The sequence below is a fragment of the Ochotona curzoniae genome, unplaced genomic scaffold (genome assembly GCF_017591425.1).
Source record: "Ochotona curzoniae isolate NIBS_2020 unplaced genomic scaffold, NIBS_Ocur_1.0 contig_1014, whole genome shotgun sequence".
Taxonomy (NCBI): domain Eukaryota; kingdom Metazoa; phylum Chordata; class Mammalia; order Lagomorpha; family Ochotonidae; genus Ochotona; species Ochotona curzoniae.
Window position 1 is genome coordinate 22,957,695 of NW_024464920.1, and position 18,442 is coordinate 22,976,136.

The following is an 18,442-nucleotide window of genomic DNA, read 5'->3' on the forward strand; positions in this document are numbered from 1 at the left end:
CTGAGGAATCAGTGTAGTATAGGATCAAATTATTCTTTCTACAGCCTTACAACACACCTGGCGTAGAAGTCAGCTGCTGGAGTTGATCTGGTCCTCGCTCAATAGCCTTTCTGCCATTTCATAGAGTGAATAAGTGCTAAATTGTGGCATTAGTCATACAAACTCTTTAGAATCTGGCAAATGGCATCTTTACTCAGAAGGACAAAATAGAATTGCCAACCAAATAAACTAGATGCAGCATAGTATTTCCACAGGACAGCCAGGGAAATGAAAAGAGCTTGGCTATAATGCATGACAATGCTACTGCGTCAGGACAGGATAATCTGCTTACACAGGCCACTTGTGGTAACAGGATGTATGAGAATTTTATGAAAACAACAGCAACAACAATTCCAAATGTTAACAATTACAGGGCACTTGCCTAAGCATCAGAAAAAACTCAAAGACCAGAGTGAATTAACCCAGTCATCACAGTAACTCCAGGTACAGACATCAATATTAGCACAACTTGAAAAAACTGACACAGTGGCACACAACTAGCGAGCAGCTGTAGGAAAAAGTCAAATCTACTTGTCTAGATTTAACATGTATTACAATTTCCACAACATGTCCAATAAAGCATGCCTACAACCATGTTATTTTTAATGTATAGCAAATACAGGTGTAGTTCTTAACCTAATCCTCCTGTCACCAATTATAAGCTACTTAAAGAAATCAAAGACATCTCTTTGTGGCTACTCAAATTTCTAAGTATTGTTGAAGGTTCTTAATGCTGATCATTTGTGTTAAGTAATATTAAGGCTGCTATCAGACAAAGCAGTTAAGCTGCTTCCCACAATGCCAGCATTGTATTCTGTACCAGTTCAAGTCCTGGCTGCTGTACTTCCAATATAGCTCTCTCTTTATGTGCCTCGAAAATCCTTAGACTCTTGCACCCACATGGAAGACCTGAAATTAGCTCCTGGCTTCAGCCCAATCTAACGCTGGCCATTGTGGTCAGGTGGGGAAAGAACCACCAGATGGGGGATCTGCTGCTTCTCTCTGTAACTCTGCCCCTTTTTTCCCAAGTATTGTCACTAAGAGTATGTAAATCAAGCAGAATGTGCACACTTTAAAAAGGGAAGAGAAGGCTGAAGAATATAAAAAGGAAAGTATGCATCTTACTACCATCTACCCTTACATTTTAACAGATTCCAGTAGACAGCAATTCTATAAGAACTTCTCACTGCATCGTACCTTCCATTCTTATCTATTTTTAAGGCCAAATACAGAACAGTACAGATTGACCATGAGACTAGCCTTTTTATGACTCAACAGTTTTACAAATCTTAAAACTGAATCTGAATTCATCTTAAGTAACAGTGCTTGAGTAGAATGTCCCATGAAGGTGTCCTTAACTTAATCTTTTTAGTCTTTAGAAAATTTGCATTAAACAAAGAAGTAGCTCGTATCAGGAGAAAGAATAGAAAAGTAGTAAAATCCCAAAGACAGAATTTAGAACTTCTATTGCACAAAATCACCATTTGAAAAAGCATAATGAAGCATTCACATTTCTCCAAAAAAGCTTTAATTGCTCCAACTTCATTCTATTTACCGTTTTGCTAACTCATAAGCTATGAATCTTGTCACTGATCTTGGTTCAGTATTCTCACAGTGGATCATTGCTAGTCAGGTTTGCACCTGCTTTTTGTTGTCTGCACCCATGCCAAGTAGAAATCAATGAAACCTATTAGCATGTTCTCTACTCGGCACTTTAATTTTGGATACCATTGTATTATTAATGTAATCATCCAGACAAGTCTGGTTCAGCATCAGAAGCAAAATCGAAGGGCTCACAATAGAGAACTTTCATAAGAACACTTATTAAATTGTATTAAAATCTGAGTAGAGGTCCATCAGTGGAGACTGAAGATCTTTTCTAAGCTTTAAAGACAAAACATAATTCAAACATGTTTCACTGCAGCCATGACACAAAACCAGAATTATTTATTTTCATATCTGAAGATGACCACTCCTCTTTTAATGTTTCATGTTATGCTGTGTACTGTCTATGAAAAAGAAATCTTCCTCTGGGACCAGTGTGGTGGAATAACAAGCTAATCCTGCAGCTGCAGTGCCAGTATCCCATTTGGGTGCCAGTTCACATACTGTTTGCTTCATTTCCCAATCCAGCTCTCTGCTTATGGGCTAGGAAAGCAGTGGAGGATGCACCAAATCCTTGGGCCCCCAACTAATATGGGAGACCTATAAGAATCTTCTAGCTCCCAGGTTCAGACCAGACCAGTTGTGGCTATTGAGGCCATTTGAGTAAATCAACAGATGGAAGACACCTCTCTCAGTCTACCCCTCTCTCTGTAACTGATTTTTAAGTACAATTTTTTTTAAAAAGAAATATTTCTCTATATAAAGTAAATACAGCATTATATCTTAGTAGCTGTTAACCTCAGACAAATCTGAATAGCTACTTGCAGATATTTATTCTTTGGCAAAATGTAAAATTCTCAAGTTAGTGAAGATGATGAACTTGTACGCTGCTCAGACAGAGGGGGATTATAATATAACTGAATTAGTAATTAAAGGAAACAACTGAGGGCTAAAGTTTGATGCAGCTGTTAAGTCATGGTTGAGACACTTGTATCCCATATCACAGCGTGGCTGGTTTGAGACCCTGATGCAGAGTTGCTACTCTGCAACAGATCCAGGTTTGAGTTAATGTGTATCCTGAAAGCCAGCAGATGATGGTTCAAGTAGTTTGTTTCCTGCCACCCAGCATCAGGTTCCATGTTCTTCAGTTTGACCTGGTCAATCCCTGGCTGTTGCTGCCATTTGAGGAGTGAATAAGAAAACAAAAGATATAATTTTGCCTCTTTTCTTACCTTTTAAATTAAAAATATAATTTGAAAATCAAAATAAGGTATTTAGTGATTCTGCTGTCTCACCAAGAAACTTATTTATGTGATGATTAATATTTGCTTTCCTTAGTTGAGAATATGATTATAATTAGAAATAATTTCAGTAAATTGCAACATCCACCAGGTTGTTTGAGCAAAGTCACTTTATATACTGTGGTATCGGCAATACAAAATAGTCACTAAAGTAAATATCATAAGAAAATAATAACAAAGGAGTACGAAGGCCATGGTTGTCACATAGATAAGATATACCCTAGTCACTGCTTTCATGGCAAAGAAATTATTGAAGTAAAAAGTAAAAGAGCTATAATATAGCTTTGACTTCATCCAAATATTCAGAGAGAATTCAGTCACTTTACTGGGTCATGAAACTTAAGAAATATGTCTGTCTGCTTACAGGTTGGCAGCTTGGGCTAAGGATTTATGATAATACAGCAATCTCTATACCTATGGAAGGTATTCTGCTTAATGTTGGGAGAAGTATGCTTCTCCACTCCTAAAGTTACAACATCTCCCAATAAGTCAATTGCTTGTTTTTAAGTTTTCCTATATTCTCCATTGTATGAACACCACCAGGCATATAGAATGTATTTCAAAAATTCCAAAAAGGAAAAATACTGTCAAGAGTCTTAGAGTAGTATAGGCAAGGAACTATAAAAGCCCAAATCAGGTTAGAAACAATAGAGATGAAAATAGCATATAATAATCCTCTTCAACTTATCCACAGGAGTTACACTCTGTAGAAATCCTATTTGATGCCTGAAACAACAGATTACATAGACTTCAGGACTATGTTTTTTCCAATATAAACACATACCTATAAGCATAACATTAGACACAGCAAGTGATTACATATAATAAAATTAACAGTTACAATGATAATGAAAAGTTCTGTGAGAATGTGGTCTCAAAATTTTTATTGTGGTTTCACCTTTTCACTCTAAGCAAACATTTTACAACTTTCTTTGGCATATTCAAGTTGTCAAAACCATTACTCATGCTGAGCACACATTACAAATTAAAGGTTGCTTGAATGCAAGAACTGCAATACCACACAATTTATCTAACAACTAGGAAGGCTATAGAAGTCACTAACAACAGGGTATCATTTGTAGAATTGGGATACTGGACAATGATTCCTGCCCTTGGCAGAATGGAGATTTCATCAGGGTACTCAGAACGGTGAGCAACTTAAAACTTGTGAATAGTTTCTGCAATCTTTTACTTACTATTTTTGGACCATAGTTAACCACAGGTAGCTGAAGCCTTAGCAAGTGAATTATGGATAAAGAGGCACTATTGTACTTGAGCAAAAATTCTGAAATCAGGAGCAAGAGTTGTGGCATGGAGGGTAAAGTCAGCAGCTGCATTGCTGGCAACCCACATGGGTGCTGATTCAGTTCCCAGATCCTTCACTTCTGAGTTAACGCCCTACCAATGGCTTTGGGAAAAGCAGCAGAAGACAGTTCAACTGCTTGGGACTTTACACCTATGCGGGAGAACAGATCAATCTCCTGGCTTCACGCTGGCTCAGCCCTGGCAATTGCAGCAATATAGAGAATGAACGAGCAGATGGAAGGTTACTCTCTTCCCCTCTGACTTTCAAATAAAGATTCTTTTGAAAATTTGGTAATCATATAGACTGAAACTTGTGCTTTCTTAGAAATATGCATAAACAAAATTGTAGAATTCCATACGACATACAGATCTCCAGTTTGAATGAAGGATAAGATAGTGGGTTTTCACTCACAGAGATGAATTAAACAGGAGAAATCATTGATTAAAGAAATGGTGGGTTCAGTTCACAATCTCAAGAGATGTTCAGGTATTTTAAACTTGAAATTTCATTTTAGTTTCAAATTCCAGTGATGGAATTAAGCAGTGACAGTGGTTTTGAAGTTGTAAGCATATATTATTACTGCTTAAAATAAAGTCATACGAGAATTCTATGTCTTCAAGTAGCCTGATTTTTAGAAGTTAAAACAAGAAGAGGCATTTGAAACAGCAGTTAAGTCATTAGTTTGGAAGCCTACATCCGTATGAAAGTTGCAGGGCTCCCATTCAGGCTACCTTGCAGCTTCAGCTTTCTGCCAATCTACTCTGGAAGCCAGAAAAAGATGGCTCATGTCAGTGGGTCCCTGCCATCCATGAGGGAGACCCGGGTCTAGCTCCCAGGCTTCAAAACATTTGCAGAGTGAACCAGCACAGTGCAACTTTCTCAGTCTGTGGCTATCTTTTATCTAATAAAGTTTTAAGAAAATAAACATGCAGAATGAAAAGTGGAAAAGAATAAAACAAAGCTGTATCTTATTCAAGGTATACAGATTTTTCCTACACATATAGCACAAGCCACATTTCAAGTACTAAGTAGTCCTGTGCACCTAGTAACAAGCATATGGCAATGTGCAGACCAGGGGGTAGCTGAAGGCTTGATAATGATATGTTACGTAGTAAGGCTAACTGCAAGGAAAGACTTAAAATGAAACCCTGGGAAGCACCAATGAAAACAGCAAAATGTATCTTTAATATGAAATGAAAAATCACAGAAACCAGGAAAAAAATACAACCATAAAAAAGGGATTCATAAATGTAAACATAGACAAAGAAAGTTCAATGAATCAAAATTTAAAGACCTGTAATCACACAATTAAACTTTAGGAACAATATTTTTAGTAGGGTACAGTAGAGGAGCAAGGGAAGTGTGGTTGTTTTCTTGAGACTGTACCTATACAATGCATGAGATTTGTTCTCTTTACATTAAAAAAAATTTTAAAAACAAGTTTCTACAGATTCAAATTATTTGGGTGTAACCTGGCATGACAGCACAGGTCAGAACAAATCAATTAACTACCCCAATCATATGTTGGCAGTGAAAAACTGGACAAACGGAGACTCTAAGATGGACTATGTCAATCCGTGGATTCTGCAGTGACTTTATCGTGCTTGGAATGACAAGACTGGCAGCAATTCGTAACTGTTGAACTATCAAAACCACTTGAGAAAGACCCTCAGAGCATGACCCACATCAGGGACCTGGGATCAGTGGGAGACTTGGTGGGGCTTCTCTCTTTATCTCCCCCTTTACCCAAGATGCAGGAAAAAAACAATATGGAAATAATAGTCTTACCCACTTTCCTATAGCCCTTGAACCTTTGTGCCATAATCAACTATGTAAAGATTGTCAAAAATAAAGAAAAAAATGGAAAAAAATTAACAACTTTTATTCCCCCTTGAATGGAGAAAATTATATGCATAAAGAGACCCTGTGGAAATGAGGGACTCTGAAGGTTAAGCCTCAGTAGTTTCATGGAAAACCTAAACGTTCTAGCAGGAACAAGAATCCAGTGAAAGGTATGCATGTGGGAAACTTTCACAGATAGGCTTCAATTATATGGAAGAAGGCTGGCATTACGGTGCTGCAGATTAAGTAAATGGCTGCAGCACATTGCAGAGTGCTGGTTTGAGCCCCAGTTCCTCTGCTTCTAATCTAGCTCCATGCTAAAATTCCTGGGAGGCAGCAGACAATGAACCAAGTACTCGAGTCCATGCTACCCACATGGGAAACCTGGATTTAGTTTCACATTCCTGGCACAGCCAGTTTCACATTGGCCTGGCACAGCCCATAGTATTCCAAGTAATTGCAGAGTGTCTCTCTTACAATTTTTCTTTCTCTCTCTCTCCTCTTTCTCTCTCCCTGTCCACCTACCTTTTAAATAAATAAAAATTTAAATAAATGATACTGAAGAAAAAATCACAGGGTAATCATAGTTTATTAAGGATTAGGATAAAATTTCAAATAAAGGCCCCTACTATATAGAATTTATATATATAGAATGTCCTCACTTTGCATCCATTGGGATCCCATATGTGTGCCGCTTCCTGTTCCACATGCTCTACTTTCCAACCAGCTCCCTGCTTGTGTCCAAGAAAAGCAATAGAGGATGCCCCAAAGCCTTAGGCCCTTGAAGCCAAATGGGAGACCCCGACAAGGTTCTTGGATCCTGGTTTGGGATCAGCCCAGCTATGGCAGTTGGAGCCACTTGGGGAGTGAACCGCAGGTAGAAGATCTTTTTCTCTCCTTCTCTCTGTAAATCTGCCTTTCCAATAAAAACAAATAAATCTATAAAAAAAGAATTTAGGATGACTTAAAAGGTAATCAAGTATGTATGCCACAGGTGCAAGAAAGGAGCCAAGCATGCATCTTAATCTCGCTGACATGTGATTTGTGCTAGACCATCTGCAGACTAGACTCCCTGTTGGACATTTAAAACACAAAGGAACTCTATAAAGCACTAAGACAAGACCTTCCTTCCAAGTAATTCAGATTATGCAAAATGCACCTACAAGTCATTTTTACATTCACTCACAAATATGTAAGATTCTGTCAGACTTTCCCCATACTCCTCCTAACCCTGTATAGCGCAGGCAACTTTCTTCCTTTTTTTTTTTAAATCAACATTTTACTTTATTTTAGAGTCCCTTCCTACCAAAAAAATGAAATAAAAAAAAGATTTTCAGTGTTCCTGGAACAGTAAATGTAGGCTTACATCATGTAACTTTGTCAAATTTATTCTCAGAATGAAGCTGCATATTGTAATTCTGTATAATTGAGAAATCCAACCAAGCATAGGCATCTACAAATTTTGAAGTAATACTTTAGGGGATTCTTATGATAAAATGAATGAAAGATGAGAAATGAAGATTCTTTGCAATTTCAGAAATAAAGCTTTCATTTAGGCTGGTCCTGTGCCATATGGGACCACCTGGCTGCTTAGAGCAAAATCCTGTCACCATGACAACCAAACTCCAACTTCATAACATCTTAGGGATTCTTTTGATTCTATATGCTTCCTTGCAGTCTATTTTTTTCTTTCTCCCAAAATAAACTGTTAAAGATATACTTTACAATAAACTATTACTATCCCAAAATATGAACAGCAACGATCAGACTATCCTTCAACAAACTACAAGAATAACCAATCCACAAAACAGTCTCTACAAAACATCCTCAGCTGAATTAGAACAACCACGGAACACAGAGCAATATTAACAGTATTCAAACAGCCTATACATAAAGATAAAAACCTAATATTAAAGATTCACTATGTGAATTAGAATTTATGCAGCAATTTCACATAAATCAATGTATTTGAACTCAAACATCCACTAGGAAGTAAGAATTATTTTCCTTATTGTATGAATGAGGAAAAGCAAGTCAGACAAATAAATTATTTGTGCTCATTTTAAAAGATTTTGAGATTCTGGCTTCACAGCTCATGATATTCTTCAGAATCACAGGTTTTAATCACTGACTAAAGGAGTACACCAACAGAATAAAAAAGAATCTACTGGTTCATACATAAACCTGCCAGTTACCATGTGCTGAATGCTAATGAGCAGGCAAAGTCTGCTCTAGCAGGAAAGCTCGATCACACATGACTTTTTAGCCAAAGACACATAAAATGATACTGATTAATCTAGTGGTGCTCTTCACCCTCAAAAGTGGGTAATTATCTGACAGGGGAAAATGTAGTGTATATTATATTTACGTATTTCTATCCTATTTTCCATGTCCATGGATTCGGTAGATTTTCTTACTCTCCTTGCAAACATTTTGTTATTTGGTTTTCAGAATGTTCCAGTCCGTTTACAGAATTTCAGAAATCCTCAGAGAATAATTTACTGGGATAGAATCTTTAGCTCATATACATTTTTAATTTGGCATTCAGTGAACAGTAAAATTGTTATAGTCCCACCAGTTGAGAGATATGACACCTAAGTAGGCTTAGTTTAAAGAAGTGTTATCCAAGTCAGTACACCGGATAAATTATAGCATTCAGTCATTTTTAAAGGCCCCAGATCAAAGCAATTAATTCTCTATTCTCCTGTGCTTTTTAAAGTAAAATTGGATATGAGGCTCAAATAACAGCGGAAGCAAGGCAACAAAATTGCCAAAAAGTATACAGTGTGTATGCCAGCTATTCTTATCTAAATGCCAAACATAATCGAGAACATTCATAGTGACAATAACAGTGAGGTATAAAGACCTTTCTCTAACTAATGCTATGTGAACACCAACTGAAAGCCTAGGAGCTGGTACTATGATGTTGGCATCCTATACTGACACAGATTCAATTTCTGGATGCTCCATTTCTGATCCAGCTCCCTGCTGGTATGCCTGGGAAATCATCAGGGGATGTCCCAAGTGCTTGGACACCTGTATCCATTAGGGTGACCAGGAAGAAGCTCAGAATCTTCAATTTGTCCTTGCCCAGGCTGTTGTGTGCGAGCATTTGGGAAGTAAACCAGTAGATAGAAGATCATGCCTTCTGCCTCTCCTTGTCTCCTGTAATTCTGCTTTTCAAATACATGAATAGGAGGAAGGAAGGAAGGAAGGAAGGAAGGAAGGAAGGAACGAAGGAACGAAGGAAGGAAGGAAGGGAGGGAGGGAGGGAGGGAAGGAGGGAGGGAGGGCAGAAGAGAAGGAAGGAGCAAGAAGAAGGAAGGGAGAAAGAAAACCAAACAAACAAACAGAGGGTCAAAAACCTTCTACCCAGGCCAGCAGGTGTCCATGGAACTAATCTGTAATCCTTATTTTACATCCTTCCAAACCGAGGAAAGAGACTCAAAAAGAAGGCTATTTCGGAGGCAACCAGCAAGACAGCTATGAAGCTCCCCTGCTGGACTCCTAACCCAGCAATTCTGACTGATGGGTGAAGGAAGCCTTTGATGTCAACCTCATTGAGTTCTTTTGTTATCTGCACATTCATACAAGAGGAATGGACAAAATAGCATGAGCACCATAAAGGTTTGCTGGTAAAACATATCTGTCTTTTGGGTTTGTTTTATTGCTTTGGTTATGTTTTTGTTACTCAGAATAACATTTCTCAAGCATTCTGAACAAACAGCATGGTTCAACACAGTCACTTGAAAACTTTTCTCAACAATTGTAAATAAGTATCTAATATGACCTCTAACATAGATACATTATTAGATGATGGTATTATCTGAAAACTAGACCACCCATCAAATTCCTAGTATTTACATACAGTGAGTAAATGTAACTAGCCAGATTTCTGGATTTCATTTTCCTGAAGATATTATTTTTTGGAACAAAATAACCCACCGAAGCACTAAAATGTGTCTTGTAATTTCTTTTAATTAATTTATTTAAAAAGCAGGAGGAAAATGAAGGAAAGCAAGGTTTTACATCTGCTAGTCCACTCTCAAAACGTCTGCAACAGCCAGGGCTGGGACAAGCTAGATGCAAGAGCCTGAACTCCATTGGGGTTTCCCATGTGGGTAGTCCGAATCCATGTACTTGAGCCATCACGTGCTGCCTCCTAGGCACATCTGTAGGAAGCGAGATCCCAGGCGTAGGCACCCTAATTCGTGATACAAGTGTGCTGGGCAGTGATTTAGCCTGATGCACTGCAATACACATACCTCCAGTAAGCTTTTTATTTTAGAGATTTGAACTAACTCATTCAGAGTACATTTGAGAAGCTCTGGGTTAAGGAAACAATATTTTTTGATGAGAAATAGCATAGAAGTCTTGGAATCACAACTTTACTCTTCATTAGGAGGTGGCAGAACCTTGCAATGGAAACATTCTGTGAGAGACTAAAAGAATTTCTAGCTACAATGCCTCCTGCATTCTCAAATTTATATAAGCCTTCTGAATCCAAATTATAGCATGGAATTAAAGGGGTCAGTACACAAAGGTAATATTTGGTTGGGAATTATTTTTAATAAGATTTATTTATTTTTATTTCAAAGGCAGATTTATAGAGAAGAAGTGAAACAGAAGAAAAGATTTTTCATCTAGGATTTCGCTCCCCAGATTACCACAATGGCCAGAGCTGAGCTAATCTGAAGCCAGGAACAAAGAAGTTTTTACATTGAAAGCAGTGATAAAGCATGCTGAAGTCTTATTACATCCCACCATCTTTCCAGGATATGTCCCCATCAGCTTGTAACTACCATCTACCCACCCAACACCAGCTAGAGCATCACAATACAATGATTGTGTTAAAGTAACCTTCATTTTACCTAATGGTTCCAAACATAATAGTAATGGTGCTGCAAATTTTATCATACTGTAGTGTTATAATTGTTCATTTTCTTTTTAGTTACTATAGTTACACTCTTAGTGTGACTACTCATATATCAACTTTAATGTAGGGATAGGAAAAAAAGTTACAGGATTTCCATACTATTCAATTATTTCATAAACCCACTGGAGTCAGTCATCACTTTAGGTCACTAATGCTCATGGTGACACAAACATGGAAACATCCAAAAATGGATATGTGAGGAATTTCTGATCAACTGTGACTATATTTTATGTGGAGATCACAACTCTTCTCAAAGCTCATGACTACACCAAACATAGCAATTATAACACAGAAGAGGAAACTTCTGGGAAGACATTGCTATATGCTTCAGGAAAGAAAACAGTATCTTGTGTAAACAATTGGAAAACAGAAGTTGAAATTTTTTTGCCAAGAGAAATTAATCTACTAGAATACAGGAAGCAAATTTCATTAATATGCCTGAAGCAATCGCCACTTGCACAGTTCACAAATATAGAATGTACAGTCTATTTTGCAAAAAGACATTTCAGACATTATCATTTGATCTAACTCAGAATGGAATTCCAAAATAATAACAGCAAATAACACTGGCAAGCTGTTATGTATATGAAATAAAAGTGCAGAAAATGTGTCTTACCCCAGAAAAATAAACTGTCCCAGGACCTGAAACGCAAAGTTAGTTGCCAAGATAATCTGTACAAAGTTCTGGCTTTGCCACTTACGAGCTACACAAATGTTGCTAACCTCTACAAGACATGCTGAACTCAGTTTCTGCATCAATGAAATGGGAATATAATGTTATCTGCATCTGAAGATTATTTCGAGGTTGCATAAGAACATATTCGTAAGGCTACAGCTTGGCATATAGCCCTCCAGATATTGCAGGCAGTTGTACAATTAATCATAAATAGTTGTTAATAAGACCATAGGTCAGTTTTATATTCTGGGTATCAGCAAATTCACTCAACATTTCTATTTTAAGTACCTACTATCTGTGGAGGAGGAACTACAGCACCAGACAAGCTTGTTCCTTTTGGAACTCTCACTGTAGTTGTGGTATAGATACAGACAGACAACAGGCAAACAAATAAGTAAACAGAGTGACAGGTGATATGCCTGAACTGCTGAGGTGACAGTGAGTGACAAAGGTCTGCTTTAGTTTAGGGTCAGACAGTAGAAGTCTCAGAACAGTAGACAGTCAGGCTGATTCCCACGCAGCAGAAAGGTGCCAGCCCAGGGCAGATCTGGGTCAGTGTCTTTTTCAGGAGCTGTTAAATTCATAGGGCCTGAGGCAGAGAGGAGCCTGAGGGCCTCTCAACAGTTTTCCTTTCAGAATGATCCTGAGAAGCCTATACCCAAAGAACCCATTTGTGAATATGCAGCATCACCTTCAGGGAGTAGCATCTGCCTTTTGTTGCTATATGTAGAGCCAAAGGCCTCAGTTAAGAACCTACATCTATTAGCTCCCTCATTCCTTGCTGTGGTGGAGTGTACAAAACAGGCCAATGCACTTATTCTATTTTAAATACTGCAGCAATCTCTCCCTGCCAGCAGTTATGTGCTATTTTTTTTCCTAATCATTTTTTATGTATCTAGTGCATTTAAAGCTTAGGGAACAGATTAAGGGGTATGCTTTATCCAACCAAATAATCAGAGATTATATTAAGGTTTCCCCAAACTTCATTTTTAGAGATGACTCTCCCAAAGACTTCTGAGGTCAACAGCAGAAATCAACCTTCTCGAGTTATTTATAGAGCAACTCTCTATCCAGACATTGTTTTCAAAAAGCAGGAATAACAGAACTGGATTCTGCTCTATCTATTCTCTGTTCCTAACTACCCCAAAACAACTTTTAAAGTAGGACAACTGACCTCTACATTATAGGATCTAAAACTCTGAAGATACTGCTTCCAGATTGAGTACCTAATGTAGAACCACTATGTGTCATCGGGAGAAGCATCAAGAATTGCACCCTTCAATCTGCATATCATCAGGATCTCAAAAGCAGAGTAGTGTTCCTTTTGGTCAAGTACAAAGTTGACCCTTCACAGGAACTGCAAAACAGAGAACGTTGCAATGAAACAACAGATTTCCACCCCATGATGATTTATTATTTATTTCAAAGAGAGAAAGAGATAAGAGAAATGTTTTATTTGGTTCACTCCACAAGTGGGTAGCTCTGGGCCAGGCTAAAGCCAGGAGCCCAAACCTGGAACTCTAGCCAAGTCTCCCAAGTGGAAGGCAGAACCCAAGTACATGGGCCAACATGTGCAGTCTTCCCAAACTCCTTGGCAAGGAGCTGGACTGGAAGCAGAGTAGCTGGGATTCCAGCCTGCACTCTGTTATGCAATGACAGTATTGTAAGCAACAATTTAATGTACTATGCCACAAAGCTAGCTCCACCAGATCCCTACTAAGAGAAAGTATGCATTACAAATGTTAGAAACAGTTGGTAAACAAACCGAGGGAGAGAAATGCAGATATGAGAATTGATTAATTATCAGATGTCCTCTGATTAAATGGGGTTTTGTTTCAAATTACTACATTTGCATATATAAAGGGACATATTACCATGTGATTACAGAAAACTGGACAAAACACTAAATTCATTATGGTGCTGTGTATCTGACAACCAAGCCAATCAAATGACCTCTTTAGGCAATCCATTTGCAGGCCTTGAAACACCAGACATTATTACCATGACAAGAGCCTGATAAAACATGAAGAGTTTTCCAAATGCCATTTCCTCTCCATTTTTTAGTGACTGACGTAAATGACATGCACTAGAGTACTGAAACTATTAATTTCAACAGAATTCTTCCAAATATATACTGCATTTCTCATAACGAGGATATTATCAGATCTCAGAATATGAAGTTCTGCAAAGGAAATCCAGGTATATTCATACTTGACAGAAATCCTATCTAGAGCAAAAACGGAGCTACTGCTCAGATTTTTTCATAATTGCCTTAATTTTAATGAGTTCCAGAGTTAAAAGTGAGCCTCATTTTCCCCGATTTTAAAAATACAAATACAAATCATATGAATTTGCATCCAGACATCAACATATAAGCTCCCATATTATCTTAGATGATAATAAAGATATCAATTCAAAATAAGACATTTTCTTCGAAGCATCAAGAGCTGCACCCTTAAACCTTAAAAGACTTGCAAACATGAGCATATACTCATAAATGTGTATTTTGTAGTATAAAATATTTTCCATAATATAAAAGTTAACCTTAGATACTAATAGTTAATATTTAGTCGTTACATGTTAATAAGAGGAATTGCTATATAAAAACCCTCATTCAATTCTTACCATGCTTCTATTAAAGTAATACTATTGTTATTCTAATTTTCCAGTTGAGGGATCCAGAAATCAAAGTTTCTATAGTCCTTCTTGGTTTCATTGCCTCTAGTATGTAGCAGACTGCAGCGAAGAAGGATGGGTTAAAAAGTAAGAATCAGCATTAAGAATTAGCCATGAGGCTGGCATGATGGCATGGTAAGATAAGCTTTTCCCTAAGGCAGTAGCATCCCACTGCTCTGATGCTGCTCCAGTTTCAACACAGCTCTTGCTTATGGCCTGGGATAGGAGCAGAAGTTGGCTTAAGTCCTTAGACCCCTATGCCCACATGGGAGACAAGGAAGAAGCTACTGGCTCCTGGCTATGAATTAGCCAAGCTCTGGCCATTGTGGCCATTCAAAAAATAAACCTGTGTATAGAAGCTACCTCTCTCTCGCTCGCTCTCTCCCTCTTTCTCCGTCTCTCCTTCTCCCTGTAATTTTGCCTCTCAAATACAAATACAAATAAATCTTAAAAGATGAAGGAATAATTAGCTAAACAGGGCTGGAGTTGTAGAATTGGGTTAATCCAGGTGCTAATACCAGCTTTTTTTGTTGCTGATGCAGTGCCTGCTAATATATCTGAGAAAGCAGCAAAGGATGACCCATGTACTTGGACCCACGCCTCCTACAAGAGATTTCTCATGCAAAGTTCCTGGCTCTTGGTTTCAGCCTTACCCATCCCTGATCATTGTAGCCATCTGGGGAGTGAACTGGTAGATGAAAGATTTTTCTGCTTCTCCTTCTATCACTCTTACAAAATAAATAAATCTTAAAAAAGAATTAGTGTATATGTTTGATCTTATCAACGGTAACACTGGCTTCAGTAAGTTTACAAACATACCACAACCATTATACAAGTGTATAATAGGGTCTAGTGAATTTTCCATTCCCCAAAAGACCAGCTGTCTCACAACAAAGGAGCAGTGTTGGAGGAAACAACTGTCAAAGAAGGTATTTGCAGAGCATTACTATATATGACATGAGAAGAAGGTCTATGATTAATTGTGGTACTATATTAAAAGATAGGAACTAACTTCTGAGGTGAACAGCATCCAGAGTATTTAGGGCTTGACAAACCAAACACAACTTCCTGAATTACACCAAAAGTCAATCAGCAGCCAAAATGAGTGGGTGAAGACCCTGAGTATAGCCTTGGCAGGTTGCTTGCTCATTTAACGCTTTATGCCAGTAGAGTTTGTTCTGTTGGCCTAGTATAGAACAAGAAAGCTGCACAAAACTTCTAAACACATATAAAACACCAAAAAGATCGAATGAGTTTAGCAAATATCAATTAAAAATTAAAGAAAGCTGTCTTTTTTTTCCCCACACCCCTGGGTTCCAATAGGGTTCAGAAAGATTCTGACAAAAATAAAACCCTGACATCTTATGTAGTATTAAGTTTTATGCTGATAAATGATCCCCTTTACCATGATTTTAGGTACATGGGCCTCATTCTAATGTTACTAACTCTTAGTGTTTAGAGAAGTAATGTCCTATTTAAACTGACTCTGTCCTAGTTGTTTCATATGTTTAAGAATCTGGAGTGTGCAAGTTATTAAATTGCCTTTAGCTTAACAGAGTTGTAATGCATCTGATAATGCCTGAGGTTTAAATGCAAGAAGGAGGACACTCAGCCACTTTGTGTCTTAGCTTGGGAAATCCAGAAACACTCTTCATCAAATAAATTAAAAATACACAGGAAAAATAGCTAAAAATAATGCCAGTCCATGCACGTTAAAATGTCACAGTCAATTTCCTTAGTGTAAGAATTAAATACATTTGCTTGGTGGAAGAGGATTATTTCTAACCTATAGAACAGGAGTCCGGAGTTACAGCTGCTTAAAGCTTATCGCAAAACTAACAAAAAGATATTCCTACTAGAAGTGCTTTAGCTAACTACAAAGTCAAATACGAAGCTTCTGCAGCTTACTAATGACTAAAATGGAATATATTTAAATCTACAAAAATTTCAAAGGGGAGGTCAATGAAAAAGTAATAGATATCATAAAGAAACATCTCTGCAGTTCTTATGCACTTTAAGACACAAAAGAACTTCAACAATTTCATGATGCATTTTTGGAGAAAGTTTTTTGGTTTTGCCTCTTTCGCACTGTTTTCTCTGCTGTTAAATTCAATCTACCCTAAGGAGGACATAAGCAAAAACAAAAGAAACAAACAAAAAAGAACACACATGGGTACTAAAATTAGATTAAATGTAATGTACATTGTGTTATTTAAAGTTGATCATGACATTTGGGAATCACTGATGTCATCTATCACAAAATATATTCTACAATGAGTTCTTCACAGGACAATAGTTCTTTCTAGCACACACACATGAAGATAGGTTCTCTTAAATCTATATATTGCTATGGGTATAAATTCTGGCTAATATAACAAGAACAGCAAAGAATTACAAGTGTTATCACAGCTAGACTTGGCCCCTCAAATTGCCTATTTGATCCTATGTCCTCTGTCAATTTACTCACTGGCCTACAGCATGTGGAATATAGGTAACAATTCCAAGGAAGTGGTGGGTATGTTGTATAACCAATTAACATGTGGCTTGAGATGTATTCAAACCTATCAGAGCACATGGCTTTGAATCTCATATTTACTCCTAATTCCAGCTTCATGACAGCACGCACCTTGAGAGACAGGAGCTAGCAGTGTGAGCACTTGTTACTGTCACCTATGTGGCAGAGCTGTCTTGATTTCCAGGCTCACAGCTCTGGCCTTGCTCAATCCCAACTGTAAGTAACTGGGGAATAACTAGAGATTTCTCTACCTTTCTCTCTTTCAAACAAATAAAGTTAATAATAAATCCATTAGAAAATCTGAAAGAACTTCAAAGAGACTAAGGGGCACAGAAAGAACCACAAGTTAGGAAGATCTACTTGAAGGAAGAAAGCCCAAGTAAGCTCCCCAAATTTCAATTACACCGTGTTATCATCATCCCACCTGGTTTTGAGATTTCCAGACTCTTACCAAAAAGGAGAATACTATTATATTCCTAAAAGTGATATCTAGCAGTCACTGAACACTAAATACGTGTAAAACATTCCTCAAGTGCTTCCTAGAGCATTATGTCAAATTATCCTCCTAACAATCTTTGGAGGTTTAAAACCCTCATAAGAAAACCAGAAGCTATGGGAAGTCTGTCAATACCCAAAGCTGTACAAGAAATAGTTTCTCCAGAGCTCGGAGAGCAGAGTTGATGCAATTCATAACTAGTTACCGCCCTGCCCCCCGACACCAGACACCAAGCCACTGTGCTGGGTAATAGGAATACAGAGACTAAATAGAGTGGAAGAAATAACTTGCACTTCAAAGACTTAGTGAGCCATCCTAATACAAAAATTAAATCCAAATGAAACGAAAAGAATGTCCAGGCAAATCTGGCACAGCTCTTCTTCAGAACCTTGCCTCTGCTCCATTTTGACTCAATAGATCCAATTCACAGACATCAACCCAAGACCTTCCCGGAGCTGAACCTCTGGAGGAATTATTTGAGAAATCCAATCACCCAACACTATTTCCTGTAAATTGACTCTTTATAAGATCATTAAAGCCTCTAAGCAGCCTGGGATTTAGTTATGCATTATGGCACATCTTGATCACCTGTTGCCTGCCCATTTGGTGGACTGCTGCTGCTGTTTTCAAATAAGTAGAGGTGTATTTATTAGCCTCAAGGTGTGTTTCTCCCAACACTTTTTTGTTGTTGCTGTTTGTTTTGTTTATACACCTTACTTGCTTCTGCTACTGCAAAGCACACAACACTATTTTTTCCTGCTATCTTACTACTACTAGATCTTCCTTCATGCCAATCAAGTTATCAATAATTACATGAACCGATTGTAAAATAAAGGATGAGTGATTCCTCATGAGCTTGAAACTAATATCCTTTAGATGCACTTAATTTTAAATGAACTAAAACATTCATTTATTTAATGAATATTTACTGAAAATTCACTACTTCCCAGTCATTATAATAGATATGTAAAGCAAATTAAAGGTGAGGAAAAGCAAGTGCCCTTCTAGCTATAAGAGAGCAGGTTGTTTATTTAACAGGCATTAGCAAAG